Raw genomic sequence first — 18,978 nt, 5'->3', positions numbered from 1 at the left:
CCACAAAGGAGAGCTTGGGCGGAGGTGATAAAGCAGCCATTGTTATGCACACCTACGAACGGGTACCACAACAAGTGAGATTTGTGCCAAGAGCTTGCGTGGACATCCAACACTTGGGGCTTATCGCCTCGGCCTTTGGCTAAGATCAAGTGTAGTATCTGTTCTTATCAGTTTAATATCTGATATGTCCTCTATATGAGGACTACATATTAAGCAGATTTTGGCATGAGGGGCAGAAATTTGAGCTTGCTCCTTTCTCTCCACGCATCGACCTAGCATTGCAGTGCCGCTGGGAACGGTGCACTCTGTTCTTACCTTGTAGAAAACCAAACACTCAAACAATTGTCGCGTATCAAAAGTGAATTCTACACTGGCTCAATGAAACTGAGGTAACGGCCTGGCACACACAAGTGTGTGAAACCGCTCTGATGGCTCACTGCTTTAGTGACGTGACCATGCACAGGGTCACAATGAGCTTGAACTGGATTCCAAATTGAGTTAGAAGCGCTTGTCAAGAATGGAAACTTGCTTTCACTCAAGACCTTCTGGGAGACTTGGTGAGAAACCAGAGTCAGCATTTTGGAGCGAATGTAAGTGGTTCAGGATGTATTGCTTAGGCAGGCTTAAAAGCCAATCACAGTAGTCAGGCAGGAGGTAATAAAGACGTGTATAATTTTGGTTGGCAGATGGGGGCGGGTTGGGAATGTTGCATACTGGGATCTGACATCGGAAAGCAAAGAGAGGCCTACCGTGAAGGTGGTGATCAGACCGAGAGGCTCCTCTGCTGCTCTCCAACAGAGGGCCATGCTGACTGGTTTCTCTTCATAACGCACAAGTCTTTCGCCTTTACTAAAGACTTCCGTGGAGAGGAACAAACATGAGTTGAATATATTTTTGGCAGGCTTTGCTGTATGGCTGAGCCTTATGAAATTGTGAAAAGTCAAAGAGCTGTCTTGGTAGGAAATCAAGTGCCACAAAGGAGAGCTTGGGCGGAGGTGATAAGAGCAGCCATTGTTATGCACACCTACGAACGGGAACACAACAAGTGAGATTTGTGCCAAGAGCTTGGCGTGACATCCAACACTTGGGGCTTATCGCCTCGGCCTTTTGGCTAAGATCAAGTGTAGTATCTGTTCTTATCAGTTTAATATCTGATATGTCCTCTATATGAGGACTACATATTAAGCAGATTTTTGGCATGAGGGGCAGAAATTTGGAGCTTGCTCCTTTCTCTCCACGCATCGACCTAGCATTGCAGTGCCGCTTGGAACGGTGCACTCTGTTCTTACCTTGTAGAAAACCAAACACTCAAACAATTGTCGCGTATCAAAAGTGAATTCTACACTGGCTCAATGAAAGTGAGGTAACGGCCTGGCACACAAGTGTGTGAAACCGCTCTGATGGCTCACTGCTTAGTGACGTGACCATGCACGGGTCACAATGAGCTTGAACTGGATTCCAAATTGAGTTAGAAGCGTTTGTCAAGAATGGAAACTTGCTTTCACTCAAGACCTTCTGGGAGACTTGGTGAGAAACCAGAGTCAGCATTTTGGAGCGAATGTAAGTGGTTCAGGGATGTATTGCTTAGGCAGGCTTAAAAGCCAATCACAGTAGTCAGGGCAGGAGGTAATAAAGACGTGTATAATTTTGGCTGGCAGATGGGGGCGGGTTGGGAATGTTGCATACTGGGATCTGACATGGAAAGCAAAGAGAGGCCTACCGTGAAGGTGGTGATCAGACCGAGAGGCTCCTCTGCTGCTCTCCAACAGAGGGCCATGCTGACTCTGGTTTCTCTTCATAACGCACAAGTCTTTCGCCTTTACTAAAGACTTCCGTGGAGAGGAACAAACATGAGTTGAATATATTTTTGGCAGGCTTTGCTGTATGGCTGAGCCTTATGAAATTGTGAAAAGTCAAAGAGCTGTCTAGGTCAGAAATCAAGCGCCACAAAGGAGAGCTTGGGCGGAGGTGATAAGCAGCAGCCATTGTTATGCACACCTACGAACGGGTACCACAACAAGTGAGATTTGTGCCAAGAGCTTGGCGTGGACATCCAACACTTGGGGCTTATCGCCTCGGCCTTTTGGCTAAGATCATGTAGTATCTGTTCTTATCAGTTTAATATCTGATATGTCCTCTATATGAGGACTACATATTAAGCAGATTTTGGCATGAGGGGCAGAAATTTGAGCTTGCTCCTTTCTCCACGCATCGACCTAGCATTGCAGTGCCGCTGGGAACGGTGCACTCTGTTCTACCTTGTAGAAAACCAAACACTCAAACAATTGTCGCTTATCAAAAGTGAATTTCTACACTGGCTCAATGAAAGTGAGGTAACGGCCTGCACACACAAGTGTGTGAAACCGCTCTGATGGCTCACTGTTTAGTGACGTGACTCATGCACGGGTCACAATGAGCTTGAACTGATTCCAAATTGAGTTAGAAGCGTTTGTCAAGAATGGAAACTCTTTTCACTCAAGACCTTCTGGGAGACTTGGTGAGAAACCAGAGTCAGCATTTTGGAGCGAATGTAAGTGGTTCAGGATGTATTGCTTAGGCAGGCTTAAAAGCCAATCACAGTAGTCAGGGCAGGAGGTAATAAAGACGTGTATAATTTTGGTTGGCAGATGGGGCGGGTTGGAATGTTGCATACTGGGATCTGACATGGAAAGCAAAGAGAGGCCTACCGTGAAGGTGGTGATCAGACCGAGAGGCTCCTCTGCTGCTCTCCAACAGAGGGCCATGCTGACTCTGGTTTTCTTCATAACGCACAAGTCTTTCGCCCTTTACTAAAGACTTCCGTGGAGAGGAACAAACATGAGTTGAATATATTTTTGGCAGGCTTTGCTGTATGGCTGAGCCTTATGAAATTGTGAAAAGTCAAAGAGCTGTCTTGGTCAGAAATCAAGTGCCACAAAGGAGAGCTTGGGCGGAGGTGATAAGCAGCAGCCATTGTTATGCACACCTACGAACGGGGTACCACAACAAGTGAGATTTGTGCCAAGAGCTTGGCGTGACATCCAACACTTGGGGCTTATCGCTTCTCGGCCTTTTGGCTAAGATCAAGTGTAGTATCTGTTCTTATCAGTTTAATATCTGATATGTCCTCTATATGAGGACTACATATTAAGCAGATTTTTGGCATGAGGGGCAGAAATAATGAGCTTGCTCCTTTCTCTCCACGCATCGACCTAGCATTGCAGTGCCGCTGGGAACGGTGCACTCTGTTCTTACCTTGTAGAAAACCAAACACTCAAACAATTGTCGCGTATCAAAAGTGAATTCTACACTGGCTCAATGAAAGTGAGGTAACGGCCTGGCACACAAGTGTGTGAAACCGCTCTGATGGCTCACTGCTTAGTGACGTGACCATGCACGGGTCACAATGAGCTTGAACTGGATTCCAAATTGAGTTAGAAGCGTTTGTCAAGAATGGAAACTTGCTTTCACTCAAGACCTTCTGGGAGACTTGGTGAGAAACCAGAGTCAGCATTTTGGAGCGAATGTAAGTGGTTCAGGGATGTATTGCTTAGGCAGGCTTAAAAGCCAATCACAGTTGTCAGGGCAGGAGGTAATAAAGACGTGTATAATTTTGGTTGGCAGATGGGGGCGGGTTGGGAATGTTGCATACTGGGATCTGACATGGAAAGCAAAGAGAGGCCTACCGTGAAGGTGGTGATCAGACCGAGAGGCTCCTCTGCTGCTCTCCAACAGAGGGCCATGCTGACTTGGTTTCTCTTCATAACGCACAAGTCTTTCGCCTTTACTAAAGACTTCCGTGGAGAGGAACAAACATGAGTTGAATATATTTTGGCAGGCTTTGCTGTATGGCTGAGCCTTATGAAATTGTGAAAAGTCAAAGAGCTGTCTAGGTCAGGAAATCAAGTGCCACAAAGGAGAGCTTGGGCGGAGGTGATAAGCAGCAGCCATTGTTATGCACACCTACGAACGGGTACCACAACAAGTGAGATTTGTGCCAAGAGCTTGGCGTGAACATCCAACACTTGGGGCTTATCGCTCGGCCTTTGGCTAAGATCAAGTGTAGTATCTGTTCTTATCAGTTTAATATCTGATATGTCCTCCATATGAGGACTACATATTAAGCAGATTTTTGGCATGAGGGGCAGAAATTTGGAGCTTGCTCCTTTCTCTCCACGCATCGACCTAGCATTGCAGTGCCGCTGGGAACGGTGCACTCTGTTCTTACCTTGTAGAAAACCAAACACTCAAACAATTGTCGCGTATCAAAAGTGAATTCTACACTGGCTCAATGAAAGTGAGGTAACGGCCTGGCACACACAAGTGTGTGAAACCGCTCTGATGGCTCACTGCTTTGTGACGTGACCATGCACGGGGTCACAATGAGCTTGAACTGGATTCCAAATTGAGTTAGAAGCGTTTGTCAAGAATGGAAACTTGCTTTCACTCAAGACCTTCTGGGAGACTTGGTGAGAAACCAGAGTCAGCATTTTGGAGCGAATGTAAGTGGTTCAGGGATGTATTGCTTAGGCAGGCTTAAAAGCCAATCACAGTAGTCAGGGCAGGAGGTAATAAAGACGGTATAATTTTGGTTGGCAGATGGGGGCGGGTTGGGAATGTTGCATACTGGGATCTGACATGCGAAAGCAAAGAGAGGCCTACCGTGAAGGTGGTGATCAGACCGAGAGGCTCCTCTGCTGCTCTCCAACAGAGGGCCATGCTGACTCTGGTTTCTCTTCATAACGCACAAGTCTTTCGCCTTTTACTAAAGACTTCCGTGGAGAGGAACAAACATGAGTTGAATATATTTTTGGCAGGCTTTGCTGTATGGCTGAGCCTTATGAAATTGTGAAAAGTCAAAGAGCTGTCTAGGTCAGAAATCAAGCGCCACAAAGGAGAGCTTGGGCGGAGGTGATAAGCAGCAGCCATTGTTATGCACACCTACGAACGGGGTACCACAACAAGTGAGATTTGTGCCAAGAGCTTGGCGTGACATCCAACACTTGGGGCTTATCGCCTTTTGGCTAAGATCAATGTAGTATCTGTTCTTATCAGTTTATATCTGATATGTCCTCTATATGAGGACTACATATTAAGCAGATTTTTGGCATGAGGGGCAGAAATTTGAGCTTGCTCCTTGCTCTCCACGCATCGACCTAGCATTGCAGTGCCGCTGGGAACGGTGCACTCTGTTCTTACCTTGTAGAAAACCAAACACTCAAACAATTGTCGCGTAACAAAAGTGAATTCTACACTGGCTCAATGAAAGTGAGGTAACGGCCTGGCACACACAAGTGTGTGAAACCGCTCTGATGGCTCACTGCTTAGTGACGGACCATGCACGGGTCACAATGAGCTTGAACTGGATTCCAAATTGAGTTAGAAGCGCTTGTCAAGAATGGAAACTTGCTTTCACTCAAGACCTTCTGGGAGACTTGGTGAGAAACCAGAGTCAGCATTTTGGAGCGAATGTAAGTGGTTCAGGGATGTATTGCTTAGGCAGGCTTAAAAGCCAATCACAGTAGTCAGGCAGGAGGTAATAAAGACGTGTATAATTTTGGTTGGCAGATGGGGGCGGGTTGGGAATGTTGCATACTGGGATCTGACATGCGGAAAGCAAAGAGAGGCCTACCGTGAAGGTGGTGATCAGACCGAGAGGCTCCTCTGCTGCTCTCCAACAGAGGGCCATGCTGACTCTGGTTTCTCTTCATAACGCACAAGTCTTTCGCCTTTACTAAAGACTTCCGTGGAGAGGAACAAACATGAGTTGAATATATTTTTGGCAGGCTTTGCTGTATGGCTGAGCCTTATGAAATTGTGAAAAGTCAAAGAGCTGTCTAGGTCAGAAATCAAGCGCCACAAAGGAGAGCTTGGGCGGAGGTGATAAGCAGCAGCCATTGTTATGCACACCTACGAACGGGTACCACAACAAGTGAGATTTGTGCAAGAGCTTGGCATGGACATCCAACACTTGGGGCTTATCGCCGGCCTTTGGCTAAGATCAAGTGTAGTATCTGTTCTTATCAGTTTAATATCTGATATGTCCTCTATATGAGGACTACATATTAAGCAGATTTTTGGCATGAGGGGCAGAAATTGGAGCTTGCTTTTCTCTCTCCACATCGACCTAGCATTGCAGTGCCGCTGGGAACGGTGCACTCTGTTCTTACCTTGTAGAAACCAAACACTCAAACAATTGTCGCGTATCAAAAGTGAATTCTACACTGGCTCAATGAAAGTGAGGTAACGGCCTGGCACACACAAGTGTGTGAAACCGCTCTGATGGTCTTGCTTAGTGACGTGACCATGCACGGGTCACAATGAGCTTGAACTGGATTCCAAATTGAGTTAGAAGCGTTTGTCAAGAATGGAAACTTGCTTTCACTCAAGACCTTCTGGGAGACTTGGTGAGAAACCAGAGTCAGCATTTTGGAGCGAATGTAAGTGGTTCAGGGATGTATTGCTTAGGCAGGCTTAAAAGCCAATCACAGTAGTCAGGGCAGGAGGTAATAAAGACGGTATAATTTTGGTTGGCAGATGGGGCGGGTTGGGAATGTTGCATACTGGGATCTGACATGGAAAGCAAAGAGAGGCCTACCGTGAAGGTGGTGATGAGACCGAGAGGCTCCTCTGCTGTTTCCAACAGAGGGCCATGCTGACTCTGGTTTCTCTTCATAACGCACAAGTCTTTCGCTTTTACTAAAGACTTCCGTGGAGAGGAACAAACATGAGTTGAATATATTTTTGGCAGGCTTTGCTGTATGGCTGAGCCTTATGAAATTGTGAAAAGTCAAAGAGCTGTCTAGGTCAGAAATCAAGCGCCACAAAGGAGAGCTTGGGCGGAGGTGATAAGCAGCAGCCATTGTTATGCACACCTACGAACGGGGTACCACAACAAGTGAGATTTGTGCCAAGAGTTTATGACATCCAACACTTGGGGCTTATCGCTTTGTCGGCCTTTGGCTAAGATCAAGTGTAGTATCTGTTCTTATCAGTTTAATATCTGATATGTCCTCTATATGAGGACTACATATTAAGCAGATTTTTGGCATGAGGGGCAGAAATTTGTGAGCTTGCTCCTTTCTCTCCACGCATCGACCTAGCATTGCAGTGCCGCTGGGAACGGTGCACTCTGTTCTTACCTTGTAGAAAACCAAACACTCAAACAATTGTCGCGTATCAAAAGTGAATTCTACACTGGCTCAATGAAAGTGAGGTAACGGCCTGGCACACACAAGTGTGTGAAACCGCCTGATGGCTCACTGCTTAGTGACGTGACCATGCACGCATCACAATGAGCTTGAACTTGATTCCAAATTGAGTTAGAAGCGTTTGTCAAGAATGGAAACTTGCTTCACCAAGACCTTCTGGGAGACTTGGTGAGAAACCAGAGCCGCATTTTGGAGCGAATGTAAGTGGTTCAGGATGTATTGCTTAGGCAGGTTTAAAAGCCAATCACAGTAGTCAGGGCAGGAGGTAATAAAGACGTGTATAATTTTGCTGGCAGATGGGGGGGGTTGGGAATGTTGCATACTGGGATCTGACATGAAAGCAAAGAGAGGCCTACCGTGAAGGTGGTGACTGTGACCGAGAGGCTCCTCTGCTGCTCTCCAACAGAGGGCCATGCTGACTCTGGTTTCTTCATAACGCACAAGTCTTTCCCTTTACTAAAGACTTCGTGGAGAGGAACAAACATGAGTTGAATATATTTTTGGCAGGCTTTGCTGTATGGCTGAGCCTCTATGAAATTGTGAAAAGTCAAAGAGCTGTCTAGGTCAGAAATCAAGCGCCACAAAGGAGAGCTTGGGCGGAGGTGATAAGCAGCAGCCATTGTTATGCACACCTACGAACGGGTACCACAACAAGTGAGATTTGTGCCAAGAGCTTGGGGGACATCCAACACTTGGGGCTTATCGCCTCGGCCTTTGGCTAAGATCAAGTGTAGTATCTGTTCTTATCAGTTTAATATCTGATATGTCCTCTATGAGGATTATTAACAGATTTTGGCATGAGGGGCAGAAATTGGAGCTTGCTCCTTTCTCTCCACGCATCGACCTAGCATTGCAGTGCCGCTGGGAACGGTGCACTCTGTTCTTACCTTGTAGAAAACCAAACACTCAAACAATTGTCGCATATCAAAAGTGAATTCTACACTGGCTCAATGAAACTGAGGTAACGGCCTGGCACACACAAGTGTGTGAAACCGCTCTGATGGCTCACTGCTTAGTGACGTGACCATGCACGGGGTCACAATGAGCTTGAACTGGATTCCAAATTGAGTTAGAAGCTTTGTCAAGAATGGAAACTTGCTTTCACTAAGACCTTCTGGGAGACTTGGTGAGAAACCAGAGTCAGCATTTTGGAGCGAATGTAAGTGGTTCAAGGATGTATTGCTTAGGCAGGCTTAAAAGCCAATCACAGTAGTCAGGCAGGAGGTAATAAAGACGTGTATAATTTTGGTTGGCAGATGGGGGCGGGTTGGGAATGTTGCATACTGGGATCTGACATGCGGAAAGCAAAGAGAGGCTTACCGTGAAGGTGGTGATCAGACCGAGAGGCTCCTCTGCTGCTCTCCAACAGAGGGCCATGCTGACTCTGGTTTCTTTCACAACGCACGTCTTTCGCTTTTACTAAAGACTTCAGGAGAGGAACAAACATGAGTTGAATATATTTTTGCAGGCACAGGCTGAGCCTTAGGAAATTGTGAAAAGTCAAAGAGCTGTCTAGGTCAGAAATCAAGCGCCACAAAGGAGAGCTTGGGGAGGTGATAAGCAGCAGCCATTGTTATGCACACCTACGAACGGGGTACCACAACAAGTGAGATTTGTGCCAAGAGCTTGGCGTGGACATCCAACACTTGGGGCTTATCGCTTCTCGGCCTTTGGCTAAGACATGTAGTATCTGTTCTTACAGTTTAATATCTGATATGTCCTCTATATGAGGACTACATATTAAGCAGATTTTGGCATGAGGGGCAGAAATTTGGAGCTTGCTCTTTCTCTCCACGCATCGACCTAGCATTGCAGTGCCGCTGGGAACGGTGCGCACCTGTTCTTACTGTAGAAAACCAAACACTCAAACAATTGTCGCGATCAAAAGTGAATTCATTAACTGGCTCAATGAAGCTGAGGTAACGGCCTGGCACACACAAGTGTGTGAAACGCCTGATGGCTCACTGCTTAGTGACGTGACCATGCACGGGTCACAATGAGCTTGAACTGGATTCCAAATTGAGTTAGAAGCGCTTGTCAAGAATGGAAACTTGCTTTCACTCAAGACCTTCTGGGAGACTTGGTGAGAAACCAGAGTCAGCATTTTGGAGCAATGTAAGTGGTTCAGGGATGTATTGCTTAGGCAGGCTTAAAAGCCAATCACAGTAGTCAGGGCAGGAGGTAATAAAGACGTGTAAATTTGGTTGGCAGATGGGGGGGGGCTGGGAATGTTGCATACTGGGATCTGACAGTGAAAGCAAAGAGAGGCCTACCGTGAAGGTGGTGACTCAGACCGAGAGGCTCCTCTGCTGCCTCCAACAGAGGGCCATGCTGACTCTGGTTTCTCTTTCATAACGCACAAGTCTTTCTGCCTTTACTAAAGACTTCCGTGGAGAGGAACAAACATGAGTTGAATATATTTTTGGCAGGCTTTGCTGTATGGCTGAGCCTTATGAAATTGTGAAAAGTCAAAGAGCTGTCTAGGTCAGAAATCAAGCGCCACAAAGGAGAGCTTTGAGGGAGGTGATAAGCAGCAGCCATTGTTATGCACACCTACAAACGGGGAACCACAACAAGTGAGATTTGTGCCAAGAGCTTAAGGTGACATCCAACACTTGGGGCTTATCGCTTCTCGGCCTTTTGGCTAAGATCAAGTGTAGTATCTGTTCTTATCAGTTTAATATCTGATATGTCCTCTATATGAGGACTACATATTAAGTTAAGCAGATTTTGGCATGAGGCGGTAATTTGAAGCTTGCTCCTTTCTTCCCCCACCGACCTAGCATTGCAGTGCCGCTGGGAACGTGCACTCTGTTCTTACCTTGTAGAAACCAAACACTCAAACAATTGTCGCGTATCAAAAGTGAATTCTACACTAGCTCAATGAAACTGAGGTAACGGCTGGCACACACAAGTGTGGAAACCGCCTGATGGCTCACTGCTTAGTGACGTGACCATGGCAGGGGTCACAATGAGTTGAACTGATTCCAAATTGAGTTAGAAGCGGTTGTCAAGAATGGAAACTTCCTTCACTCAAGACCTTCTGGGAGACTTGGTGAGAAACCAGAGTCAGCATTTTGGAGCGAATGTAAGTGGTTCAGGGATGTATTGCTTAGGCAGGCTAAAAGCCAATCACAGTAGTCAGGGCAGGAGGTAACAAAGATGTGTATAATTTTGTTGGCAGATGGGGGCGGTTGGGAATGCTGCATACTGGGATCTGACATGCGGAAAGCAAAGAGAGGCCTACGTGAAGGTGGTGATCAGACCGAGAGGCTCTCTGCTGCCTCCAACAGAGGGCCATGCTGACTCTTGGTTTCTCTTCATAACGCACAAGTCTTTCGCCTTTACTAAAGACTTCCGGGAGAGGAACAAACATGAGTTGAATATATTTTGGCAGGCTTTGCTGTATGGCTGAGCCTTATGAAATTGTGAAAAGTCAAAGAGCTGTCTAGGTCAGAAATCAAGCGCTACAAAGGAGAGCTTGGGCTGGAGGTGATAAGCAGCAGCCATTGTTATGCACACTACGAACGGGTACCACAACAAGTGAGATTTGTGCCAAGAGCTTGGCGTGACATCCAACACTTGGGGCTTATCGCTCGGCCTTTTGGCCAAGATCAAGTGTAGTATCTGTTCTTATCAGTTTAATATCTGATATGTCCTCATATGAGGACTACATATTAAGCAGATTTTTGGCATGAGGGGCAGAAATTTGGAGCTTGTTCCTTTCTCTCCACGCATCGACCTAGCACTGCAGTGCCGCTGGGAACGCACTCTGGTCTTACCTTGTAGAAAACCAAACACTCAAACAATTGTCGCGTATCAAAAGTGAATTCTACACTGGCCTCAATGAAACTGAGGTAACGGCCTGGCACACACACAGTGTGTGAAACCGCTCTGATGGCTCACTGCTTAGTGACGTGACCATGCACGGGTCACAATGAGCTTGAACTGGATTCCAAATTGAGTTAGAAGCGTTTGTCAAGAATGGAAACTTGCTTTCACTCAAGACCTTCTGGGAGACTTGGTGAGAAACCAGAGTCAGCATTTTGGAGCCAATGTAAGTGGTTCAGGGATGTAGGTACTGTAGGCATGCTCAAAAGCCAATCACAGAATCAGGCAGATAAACAAACATGTGCAAACTTTGGCTGGCAGATGCAGCGGGTTGGGAATGTTGCATACTGGGATCTGACATGGAAAGCAAAGAGAGGCCTACCGTGAAGGTGGTGACTCAGACCGAGAGGCTCCTCTGCTGTCTCCAACAGAGGGCCATGCTGACTCCTGGTTTCTCTTCATAACGCACAAGTCTTCGCTTACTAAAGACTTCCGTAGGAGAGGAACAAACATGAGTTGAATATATTTTTGGCAGGCTTTGCTGTATGGCTGAGCCTTATGAAATTGTGAAAAGTCAAAGAGCTGTCTAGGTCAGGAATAGCGCCACAAAGGAGAGCTTTGGGCGGAGGTGATAAGGCAGCCATTGTTATGCACACCTACGAACGGGTACCACAACAAGTGAGATTTGTGCCAAGAGCTTGTGACATCCAACACTTGGGGCCTTTCGCTTCCGGCCTTGGCTAAGATCAAGTGTAGTATCTGTTCTTATCAGTTTAATATCTGATATGTCCTCTGGACTACTAAGCACAGATTTTTGGCATGAGGGGCAGAAATTTGGAGCTGTTCTCTTTCTCTCCACGCACGACCTAGCATTGCAGCAAGTGCTGGGAACGTGCACTCTGTTCTACCTTGTAGAAACCAAACACTCAAACAATTGTCGCGTATCAAAAGTGGAATCTACACTGGCTCAATGAAACTGAGGTAATGGCCTGGCACACACAAGTGTGTGAAACCGCTCTGATGGCTCACTGCTGAGTGACTGACCATGCACGGGGTCACAATGAGCTTGAACTGATTCCAAAATGATAGAAGCGCTTGTCGGGAAACTAACCTGCTTTCACTCAAGACCTTCTGGGAGACTTGTGAGAAACCAGAGTCAGCATTTTGGAGCGAATGTAAGTGGTTCAGGGATGTATTGATTAGGCAGGCAAAAGCCAATCACAGCAGTCAGGGCAGGAGGTAATAAAGACGTGTATAATTTTGGTTAGCAGATGGGGCGGTTGGGAATGTTGCATACTGGGATCTGACATGGGAGCAAAGAGAGGCCTACCGTGAAGGTGGTGATCAGACCGAGAGGCCCTCTGCTGCCTCCAACAGAGGGCCATGCTGACTCTGGTTTCTCTTCATAACGACAAGTCTTTTCGCCTTTACTAAAGACTCGTGGAGAGGAACAAACATGAGTTGAATATATTTGACAGGCTTGCTGTATGGCTGAGCCTTATGAAACTGCAAAGTCAAAGAGCTGTCTAGGTCAGAAATCAAGCGCCACAAAGGAGGAGCTTGGGCGGAGGTGATAACAGCAGCCATTGTTATGCACACCTACGAACGGGCACCACAACGTGAGATTTGTGCCAAGAGTTTTGGCAGGATATCAACACTTGGGCGAATCGCTTCTCGGCCTTCGCCAAGATCTGGCGTGTAGTATCTGTTCTTATCAGTTTAATATCTGATATGTCCTCATAGAGGACTACTGCCAAGCAGATTTTGGCATGAGGGGCAGAAATTTGGAGCTTGCTCCTTTTCACGCATCGACCTAGCATTGCAGTGCCGCTGGGAACGGTGCACTCTGTTCTTACCTTGTAGAAAACCAAACACTCAAACAATTGTCGCGTATCAAAAGTGAATTCTACACTCGCTCAATGAAAGTGAGGTAACGGCCTGGCACAACAGGTGAAACCGCTGATGGCTCACTGCTTAGTGACGGACCATGCACGGGGTCACAATGAGCTTGAACTGATTCCAAATTGAGTTAGAAGCGTTTGTCAAGAATGGAAACTTGCTTTCACCAAGACCTTCTGGGAGACTTGGTGAGAAACCAGAGTCAGCATTTGGAGCCAATGCAAGTGGTTCAGGGATGGACGCAGTTAGGCAGGCTTAAAAAGCCAATCACAGTAGTCAGGGCAGGAGGTAGAAAGACGTGTATAATTTGCTTGGCAGATGGGCGGCTGGGAATGCTGCATACTGATCTGACATGGAAAGCAAAGAGAGGCCCACCGTGAAGGTGGTGATTGTGATCCAGAGGCTCCTCTGCTGCTCTCCAACAGAGGGCCATGCCGACTCTGGTTTCTTCATAACGCATGTCAGCCTTTACTAAAGACCGTGGAGAGGAACAAACATGAGTTGAATATATTTTGGCAGGCTTTGCTGCTATATGGCTGACCCCTAGAAAGGAAAAGAAAAAGAGTTGTCTAGGTCAAGAAACTGCGCTACAAAGGAGAGCTTGGGCGGAGGTGATAAGCAGCAGCCATTGTTATGCACACCTACGAACGGGGCACCCAACAAGTGAGATTTGTGCCAAGAGCTTGGCGTGGACATCCAACACTTGGGGCTTATCGCCTCGGCCTTGGCTAAGACTGGTAGTATCCGTCTCTATCAGCTTAACATCGATATGTCCTATAATGAGGACCAGTTGCACAAGATTTTTGCATGAGGGGCAGAAATTTGAGCTGCTCCGTTTCCACCAGACTGCACCAAGCACCGCAGTGCTGGGAACGGTGCACTCTGTTCCACTTGCAGAAAACCAAACACTCAAACAATTGTCGCGGTATCAAAAGTGAATTCTACACTGGCTCAATGGAACTGAGGTAACGGCCTGGCACACAAGGGCGTGAAACCGCTCTGATGGCTCACTGTTTAGTGACGACCATGCACGGGTCACAATGAGCTTGAACTGATTCCAAATTGAGTTAGAAGCGCTGACAAGAATGGAAACTTGCTTTCACTCAAGACCTTCTGGGAGACTGCAGTAAGACCAGAGTCAGCATTTTGGAGCGAATGTAAGCGGTTCAGGATGATATTAGGCAGGCTTAAAAGCCAATCACAGAAGTCAGGCAGGAGGTACAAAGACGTGTATACTTTGGTTGGTAGATGGGGGCGGGTTGGAAATGCTGCATACTCGGATCTGACATGCGGGCAAAAGAGAGGCCTACCGTGAAGCAGCATGACCAGACCGAGGCTCCCTTTCAGGCTCTCCAACAGAGGGCCATGCTGACTCTGGTTTCTTCATAACGCACAAGTCTTTCGCCCTTTTACTAAAGACTTCCGAGAGGAACAAACATGAGTTGAATATATTTTTACAGGCTTTTGCATGGCTGAGCCTTATGAAATTGTGAAAGCCCTGCTCGTCAGAAATCAAGCACGCACAAAGGAGAGCTTGGGCGAGGTGGAAAGCAGCAGCCATAAAGATACACTTACTAACGGGTACCAACAGTGAGATTTGTGCCAAGAGCTTATGACATCCAACACTGGGGCTTATCGCTTCTCGCCTTTTAAGCAGACTGGCGGTAGTATCTGTTTTATCAGTTTAATATCTGATATGTCCCTCTATATGAGACTACATATACAGATTCTTTAGAATCAGTAAAATTTGGAGCTTGCTCCTTTCCATCACCCACCTAGCATTGCAGTGCCGCTGGGAACGCACTCTGTTCTTACCTTGTAGAAAACCAAACACTCAAACAATTGTCGTTACAAAGTGAAATTTCTACACTGGCTCAATGAAAGTGAGGTAACGCCTGGCACACACAAGTGTGTGAAACCGCTCTGATGGCTCACTGCTTAGTGACGTGACCATGCACGGGGTCACAATGAGCTTGAACTTGATTCAAATTGAGTTAGAAGCGTTTGTCAAGAATGGAAACTTGCTTTCACTCAAGACCTCTGGGAGACTTGGTGAGAAACCAGAGTCAGCATTTTGGAGCGAATGTAAGTGGTTCAGGGATGTATTGCTAGGCAGGCTTAAAAGCCAATCACAGTAGTCAGGGCAGGAGGTAATAAAGACGTGTATAATTGGTTGGCAGATGGGGGCGGTTGGGAATGTTGCATACTGGGATCTGACATGCGGAAAGCAAAGAGAGGCCTACCGTGAAGGTGGTGATAAGACCGAGAGGTTCTCTGCTGCCTCCAACAGAGGGCCATGCTGACTCTGGTTTCTCTTCATAACGACAAGTCTTTCGCTTTTACTAAAGACTCCGTGGAGAGGAACAAACATGAGTTGAATATATTTTTGGTAGGCTTTGCTGTTGTTGAGCCTATGAAATTGTGAAAAGTCAAAGAGCTGTCTAGGTCAGAAATCAAGCGCCACAGGAGAGCTTGGCGGAGGTGATAAGCAGCAGCCATTGTTATGCACACCTACGAGAGGGTACCACAACAAGTGAGATTTGTGCCAAGAGCTTGACGGGACATCCAACACTTGGGGCTTATCGCCTCGGCCTTTGGCTAAGATCAAGTGTAGCATCTGTTCTTATCAGTTTAATATCTGATAAGGTCCTATAAGAGGACTACATATTAAGAGATTTTGGCATGAGGGTAGAAATTTGAGCTTGCTCCTTTCTCTACGCATCGACCTAGCATTGCAGGGGCCGCTGGGAACGGTGCACTTGTTCTTACCGTAGTACAAACACTCAAACAATTGTCCGTATTGAAAGAATTCTAAGCACTGGCTCAATGAAACTGAGGTAACGGCCTGGCACACAAGTGTGTGAAACCCGCCTCTGATGGCTCACTGCTTAGTGACTGACCATGCACGGGGTCACAATGAGCTTGAACTGGATTCCAAATTGAGTTAGAAGCGTTTGTCAAGAATGGAAACTTGCTTTCACCTAGACCTTCTGTGAGACACTGAAGAAACCAGAGTCAGCATTTTGGAGCGAATGTAAGTGGTCAGGGATGTATTGCTTAGGCAGGCATAAAAGCCAATCCAGTAGTCAGGGCAGGAGGTACAAAGACGGTATAAATTTTGTTGGCAGATGGGGCGGGTTGGGAATGTTGCATACTGGGATCTGACATGAAAGCAAAGAGAGGCCGCGGTGGTGGTATCAGACTGTGACCGAGGCGCCTCTGCTGCCTCCAACAGAGGGCCATCTGACTCTGGTTTTCTCTTCATAACGCACAAGTTCTTCGCTTTACTAAAGACTCTCCGGAGAGGAACAAACATGAGTTGAATATACTTTCGCAAGGCTTTGCTGCATGGCCATTTGAAATTGTGAAAAGTCAAAGAGCTGTCTAGGTCAGAAATCAAGCGCCACAAAGGAGAGCTTGGGCGGAGGTGATAAGCAGCAGCCATTGCTATGCACACCTACGAACGGGTACCACAAGTGAGATTTGTGCCAAGAGCTTGGCAGGGACATCCAACACTTGGGCTTATCGCTGCCTTTTAAGCAGATTGGTAGTATCTGTTCTATCAGTTTAATATCTGATATGTCCTCTATATGAGGACCACATTAAGCAGATTTTTGGCATGAGGGGCAGAAATTTGAGCTTGCTCCTTTCTCTCCACGCATCGACTCTAGCATTGCAGTGCCAGCTGGGAACGGGCACTTGTTCTTACCTTGTAGAGAAAACCAAACACTCAAACAATTGTCGCGTATCAAAAGTGAATTCTACACTGGCTCAATGAAACGGAGGTAATCGCCTGGCACACACAAGTGTGTGAAACCGCTCTGATGGCTCACTGCTTAGTGACGGACCATGCACGGGTCAAAATGAGCTTGAACCGGATTCCAAATTGAGTTAGAAGCGCTTGTCAAGAATGGAAACTTGCTTTCACTCAAGACCTTCTGGGAGACTTGTGAGAAACCAGAGTCAGCATTTTGGAGCGAATGTAAGTGGTCCAGGATGTATGGCTTAGGCAGGTCAAAGCTCAATCACAGTAGTCAGTGCAAGGAGTAAAAGACGTGTATAATTTGGCCGGCAGATGGGGCGGTTGGGAATGTTGCATACTGGGATCTGACATGTGGAAAGCAAAGAGAGGCCTACCGTGAAGGTGGTGACTGGACCGAGAGGCTCCTCTGCTGCTCTCCAACAGAGGGCCATGCTGACTCTGGTTTTCATAACGCACAAGTCTTTCGCCTTTACTAAAGACTCCGTGAGAGGAACAAACATGAGTTGAACATATTTTTGGCAGGCCTTTGCTGTATGGCTGAGCCTTTGCGAAATTGTGAAAAGTCAAAGAGCTGTCTAGGTCAGAAAATCGTCACAAAGGAGAGCTTAAGCGAGGTGATAAGCAGCAGCCATTGTTATGCACACCTACGAACGGGGCACCACAACAAGTGAGATTTGTGCCAAGAGTTTGGTGGACATCCAACACTTGGGCTTATCGCTGGCCTTTGGCTAAGATCAAGTGTAGTATCTGTTCTTATCAGGAATATCTGATATGTCCCCATATGAGGACTACATATTGCCAGATTTTGGCATGAGGGCAGAAATTGGAGCTTGCTCTTTTCTCCACGCATCGACCCAGCACCAGAAATGCCGCTGGAACGTGCACCTGTTCCTACTTTGTAGAAAACCAAACAATTGTCACAGATCAAAAGTGAATTCTACACTGGCTCAATGAAACTGAGGTAACGGCCTGGCACATAAAGTGTGAAACCGCCTGATGGCTCACTGCTTAGTGACGGACCATGCACGGGTCAAAATGAGCTGAACTGGATTCCAAATTGAGTTAGAAGCGTTTGTCAAGAATGGAAACTTGCTTTCACTCAAGACCTTCTGGGAGACTTGGTGAGAAACCAGAGTCAGCATTTTGGCTGGAATGTAAGTGGTTCAGGATGTATTGCTTAGGCAGGCTTAAAAGCCAATCACAGTAGCTCAGGCAGAGAGGTACAAAGACGTGTATAATTTTGGTTGGCAGATGGGGGCGGCTGGGAATGTTGCATACTGGGATCTGACATGGAAAGCAAAGAGAGGCTCCACTGCAAGGTGTGGTGATCAGGACTCCAGAGGCCTTCTGCTGCTCTCCAACAGAGGGCCATGCTGATCTGGTTTCTTTTTCATAACGCACAAGTCTTTCGCTTTTACTAAAGACTTCGTGGAGAGGAAACAAACATGAGTTGAATATATTTTGGCAGGCTTTGTTGTATGGCTGAGCCTTATGAAATTGAGAAAAGTCAAAGAGCTGTCTAGGTCAGGAAATCCGGCCACAGGAGAGCTTGGGCGGAGGTGATAAGCAGCAGCCATTGTTATGCACACCTACGAACGGGTACCCAACAAGTGAGATTTGTGCTAAGAGCTTGGCGTGACATCCAACACTTGGGGCTTATCGCTCGGCCTTTTGGCTAAGATCAAGTGTAGTATCTGTTCTTATCAGTTTAATATCTGATATGTCCCATATGAGGACTACATATTAAGCAGTGATTTTGGCATGAGGGGCAGAAATTTGAGCTTGCTCTTTCTCTCCACCATCGACCTAGCATTGCAGTCCGCTGGGAAACGGTGCACTCTGTTCTTACTTAGAAAACTAAACACTCAAACAATTGTCGCGTATCAAAAGTGAATTCTACACTGGCTCAATGAAAGTGAGGTAACGGCCTGGCACACACAAGTGTGTGAAACCGCTGATGGCTCACTGCTTAGTGACGTGACTCATGCACGGGGTCACAATGAGCTTGAACTGGATTCCAAATTGAGTTAGAAGCGTTTGTCAAGAATGGAAACTTGCTTTCACTCAAGACCTTCTGGGAGACTTGGTGAGAAACCAGAGTCAGCATTTTGGAGCGAATGTAAGTGGTTAGGGATGTATTGTTTAGAGGCAGGCTAAAAGCCAATCACAGCAGTAGCAGGGCAGGAGGTAATAAAGACGTGAATTTTTGGTTGGCAGATGGGGCGGGTTGGGAATGTTGCATACTGGGATCTGACATGGAAAGCAAAGAGAGGCCTACCGTGGAAGGTGGTGATC

The 18,978-nt window shown here is 46.8% G+C and overlaps 28 non-coding genes and 8 pseudogenes across 28 annotated transcripts; all 36 read left to right on the top strand.

The window, feature by feature from the left end:
* Positions 1-120: 120 nt before the first annotated feature.
* Positions 121-309, top strand: LOC124852723. The gene has a single exon (XR_007033146.1). It is a non-coding gene; the product is annotated as a U2 spliceosomal RNA (small nuclear RNA).
* Positions 310-806: 497 nt separating this feature from the next.
* On the top strand, positions 807-918 carry LOC124853675. Its single transcript, XR_007034015.1, has one exon. It is a non-coding gene; the product is annotated as a U5 spliceosomal RNA (small nuclear RNA).
* Positions 919-1,091: 173 nt separating this feature from the next.
* Positions 1,092-1,283, top strand: LOC124854176. Its single transcript, XR_007034424.1, has one exon. It is a non-coding gene; the product is annotated as a U2 spliceosomal RNA (small nuclear RNA).
* A 496-nt stretch (positions 1,284-1,779) lies between these two features.
* LOC124853409 lies at positions 1,780-1,891 on the top strand. Its single transcript, XR_007033752.1, has one exon. It is a non-coding gene; the product is annotated as a U5 spliceosomal RNA (small nuclear RNA).
* Positions 1,892-2,067: 176 nt separating this feature from the next.
* On the top strand, positions 2,068-2,253 carry LOC124852877. Its single transcript, XR_007033295.1, has one exon. It is a non-coding gene; the product is annotated as a U2 spliceosomal RNA (small nuclear RNA).
* A 493-nt stretch (positions 2,254-2,746) lies between these two features.
* LOC124853583 lies at positions 2,747-2,858 on the top strand. Its single transcript, XR_007033923.1, has one exon. It is a non-coding gene; the product is annotated as a U5 spliceosomal RNA (small nuclear RNA).
* Positions 2,859-3,036: 178 nt separating this feature from the next.
* LOC124853663 lies at positions 3,037-3,228 on the top strand. The gene has a single exon (XR_007034003.1). It is a non-coding gene; the product is annotated as a U2 spliceosomal RNA (small nuclear RNA).
* A 496-nt stretch (positions 3,229-3,724) lies between these two features.
* LOC124853617 lies at positions 3,725-3,834 on the top strand. Its single transcript, XR_007033957.1, has one exon. It is a non-coding gene; the product is annotated as a U5 spliceosomal RNA (small nuclear RNA).
* A 179-nt stretch (positions 3,835-4,013) lies between these two features.
* Positions 4,014-4,201, top strand: LOC124854379. Its single transcript, XR_007034623.1, has one exon. It is a non-coding gene; the product is annotated as a U2 spliceosomal RNA (small nuclear RNA).
* Positions 4,202-4,700: 499 nt separating this feature from the next.
* On the top strand, positions 4,701-4,813 carry LOC124853199. Its single transcript, XR_007033542.1, has one exon. It is a non-coding gene; the product is annotated as a U5 spliceosomal RNA (small nuclear RNA).
* Positions 4,814-4,984: 171 nt separating this feature from the next.
* On the top strand, positions 4,985-5,172 carry LOC124852977. Its single transcript, XR_007033391.1, has one exon. It is a non-coding gene; the product is annotated as a U2 spliceosomal RNA (small nuclear RNA).
* Positions 5,173-5,670: 498 nt separating this feature from the next.
* LOC124853408 lies at positions 5,671-5,782 on the top strand. The gene has a single exon (XR_007033751.1). It is a non-coding gene; the product is annotated as a U5 spliceosomal RNA (small nuclear RNA).
* Positions 5,783-5,957: 175 nt separating this feature from the next.
* LOC124852888 lies at positions 5,958-6,143 on the top strand. The gene has a single exon (XR_007033305.1). It is a non-coding gene; the product is annotated as a U2 spliceosomal RNA (small nuclear RNA).
* Positions 6,144-6,635: 492 nt separating this feature from the next.
* LOC124853445 lies at positions 6,636-6,747 on the top strand. The gene has a single exon (XR_007033788.1). It is a non-coding gene; the product is annotated as a U5 spliceosomal RNA (small nuclear RNA).
* Positions 6,748-6,922: 175 nt separating this feature from the next.
* Positions 6,923-7,115, top strand: LOC124854384. The gene has a single exon (XR_007034628.1). It is a non-coding gene; the product is annotated as a U2 spliceosomal RNA (small nuclear RNA).
* A 491-nt stretch (positions 7,116-7,606) lies between these two features.
* LOC124854001 lies at positions 7,607-7,714 on the top strand (annotated as a pseudogene).
* A 175-nt stretch (positions 7,715-7,889) lies between these two features.
* On the top strand, positions 7,890-8,071 carry LOC124852873. The gene has a single exon (XR_007033292.1). It is a non-coding gene; the product is annotated as a U2 spliceosomal RNA (small nuclear RNA).
* Positions 8,072-8,569: 498 nt separating this feature from the next.
* Positions 8,570-8,673, top strand: LOC124854079 (annotated as a pseudogene).
* A 172-nt stretch (positions 8,674-8,845) lies between these two features.
* On the top strand, positions 8,846-9,030 carry LOC124852969. Its single transcript, XR_007033384.1, has one exon. It is a non-coding gene; the product is annotated as a U2 spliceosomal RNA (small nuclear RNA).
* Positions 9,031-9,522: 492 nt separating this feature from the next.
* Positions 9,523-9,636, top strand: LOC124853786. Its single transcript, XR_007034125.1, has one exon. It is a non-coding gene; the product is annotated as a U5 spliceosomal RNA (small nuclear RNA).
* A 178-nt stretch (positions 9,637-9,814) lies between these two features.
* On the top strand, positions 9,815-10,005 carry LOC124852874. The gene has a single exon (XR_007033293.1). It is a non-coding gene; the product is annotated as a U2 spliceosomal RNA (small nuclear RNA).
* A 490-nt stretch (positions 10,006-10,495) lies between these two features.
* Positions 10,496-10,604, top strand: LOC124853826. Its single transcript, XR_007034162.1, has one exon. It is a non-coding gene; the product is annotated as a U5 spliceosomal RNA (small nuclear RNA).
* Positions 10,605-10,781: 177 nt separating this feature from the next.
* On the top strand, positions 10,782-10,966 carry LOC124852894. Its single transcript, XR_007033311.1, has one exon. It is a non-coding gene; the product is annotated as a U2 spliceosomal RNA (small nuclear RNA).
* A 497-nt stretch (positions 10,967-11,463) lies between these two features.
* Positions 11,464-11,573, top strand: LOC124854058. The gene has a single exon (XR_007034320.1). It is a non-coding gene; the product is annotated as a U5 spliceosomal RNA (small nuclear RNA).
* A 171-nt stretch (positions 11,574-11,744) lies between these two features.
* LOC124853054 lies at positions 11,745-11,924 on the top strand (annotated as a pseudogene).
* A 484-nt stretch (positions 11,925-12,408) lies between these two features.
* Positions 12,409-12,515, top strand: LOC124854048 (annotated as a pseudogene).
* Positions 12,516-12,687: 172 nt separating this feature from the next.
* Positions 12,688-12,871, top strand: LOC124852996. Its single transcript, XR_007033409.1, has one exon. It is a non-coding gene; the product is annotated as a U2 spliceosomal RNA (small nuclear RNA).
* A 1,418-nt stretch (positions 12,872-14,289) lies between these two features.
* Positions 14,290-14,399, top strand: LOC124853949. Its single transcript, XR_007034264.1, has one exon. It is a non-coding gene; the product is annotated as a U5 spliceosomal RNA (small nuclear RNA).
* A 155-nt stretch (positions 14,400-14,554) lies between these two features.
* Positions 14,555-14,729, top strand: LOC124853117 (annotated as a pseudogene).
* A 491-nt stretch (positions 14,730-15,220) lies between these two features.
* Positions 15,221-15,333, top strand: LOC124853827. Its single transcript, XR_007034163.1, has one exon. It is a non-coding gene; the product is annotated as a U5 spliceosomal RNA (small nuclear RNA).
* Positions 15,334-15,499: 166 nt separating this feature from the next.
* LOC124853008 lies at positions 15,500-15,684 on the top strand. Its single transcript, XR_007033420.1, has one exon. It is a non-coding gene; the product is annotated as a U2 spliceosomal RNA (small nuclear RNA).
* Positions 15,685-16,444: 760 nt separating this feature from the next.
* On the top strand, positions 16,445-16,624 carry LOC124853097 (annotated as a pseudogene).
* Positions 16,625-17,116: 492 nt separating this feature from the next.
* On the top strand, positions 17,117-17,223 carry LOC124853974 (annotated as a pseudogene).
* Positions 17,224-17,394: 171 nt separating this feature from the next.
* Positions 17,395-17,573, top strand: LOC124853091 (annotated as a pseudogene).
* Positions 17,574-18,057: 484 nt separating this feature from the next.
* LOC124853988 lies at positions 18,058-18,168 on the top strand. Its single transcript, XR_007034288.1, has one exon. It is a non-coding gene; the product is annotated as a U5 spliceosomal RNA (small nuclear RNA).
* A 173-nt stretch (positions 18,169-18,341) lies between these two features.
* Positions 18,342-18,526, top strand: LOC124852989. Its single transcript, XR_007033402.1, has one exon. It is a non-coding gene; the product is annotated as a U2 spliceosomal RNA (small nuclear RNA).
* Positions 18,527-18,978: the final 452 nt, after the last annotated feature.

This window comes from Hippoglossus stenolepis, chromosome 10 (assembly GCF_022539355.2).
Source record: "Hippoglossus stenolepis isolate QCI-W04-F060 chromosome 10, HSTE1.2, whole genome shotgun sequence".
In the NCBI taxonomy this organism is placed as follows: domain Eukaryota; kingdom Metazoa; phylum Chordata; class Actinopteri; order Pleuronectiformes; family Pleuronectidae; genus Hippoglossus; species Hippoglossus stenolepis.
The sequence above is the reverse complement of the archived record's forward strand: the minus strand, read 5'-3'. Positions and strand labels throughout refer to the sequence as shown.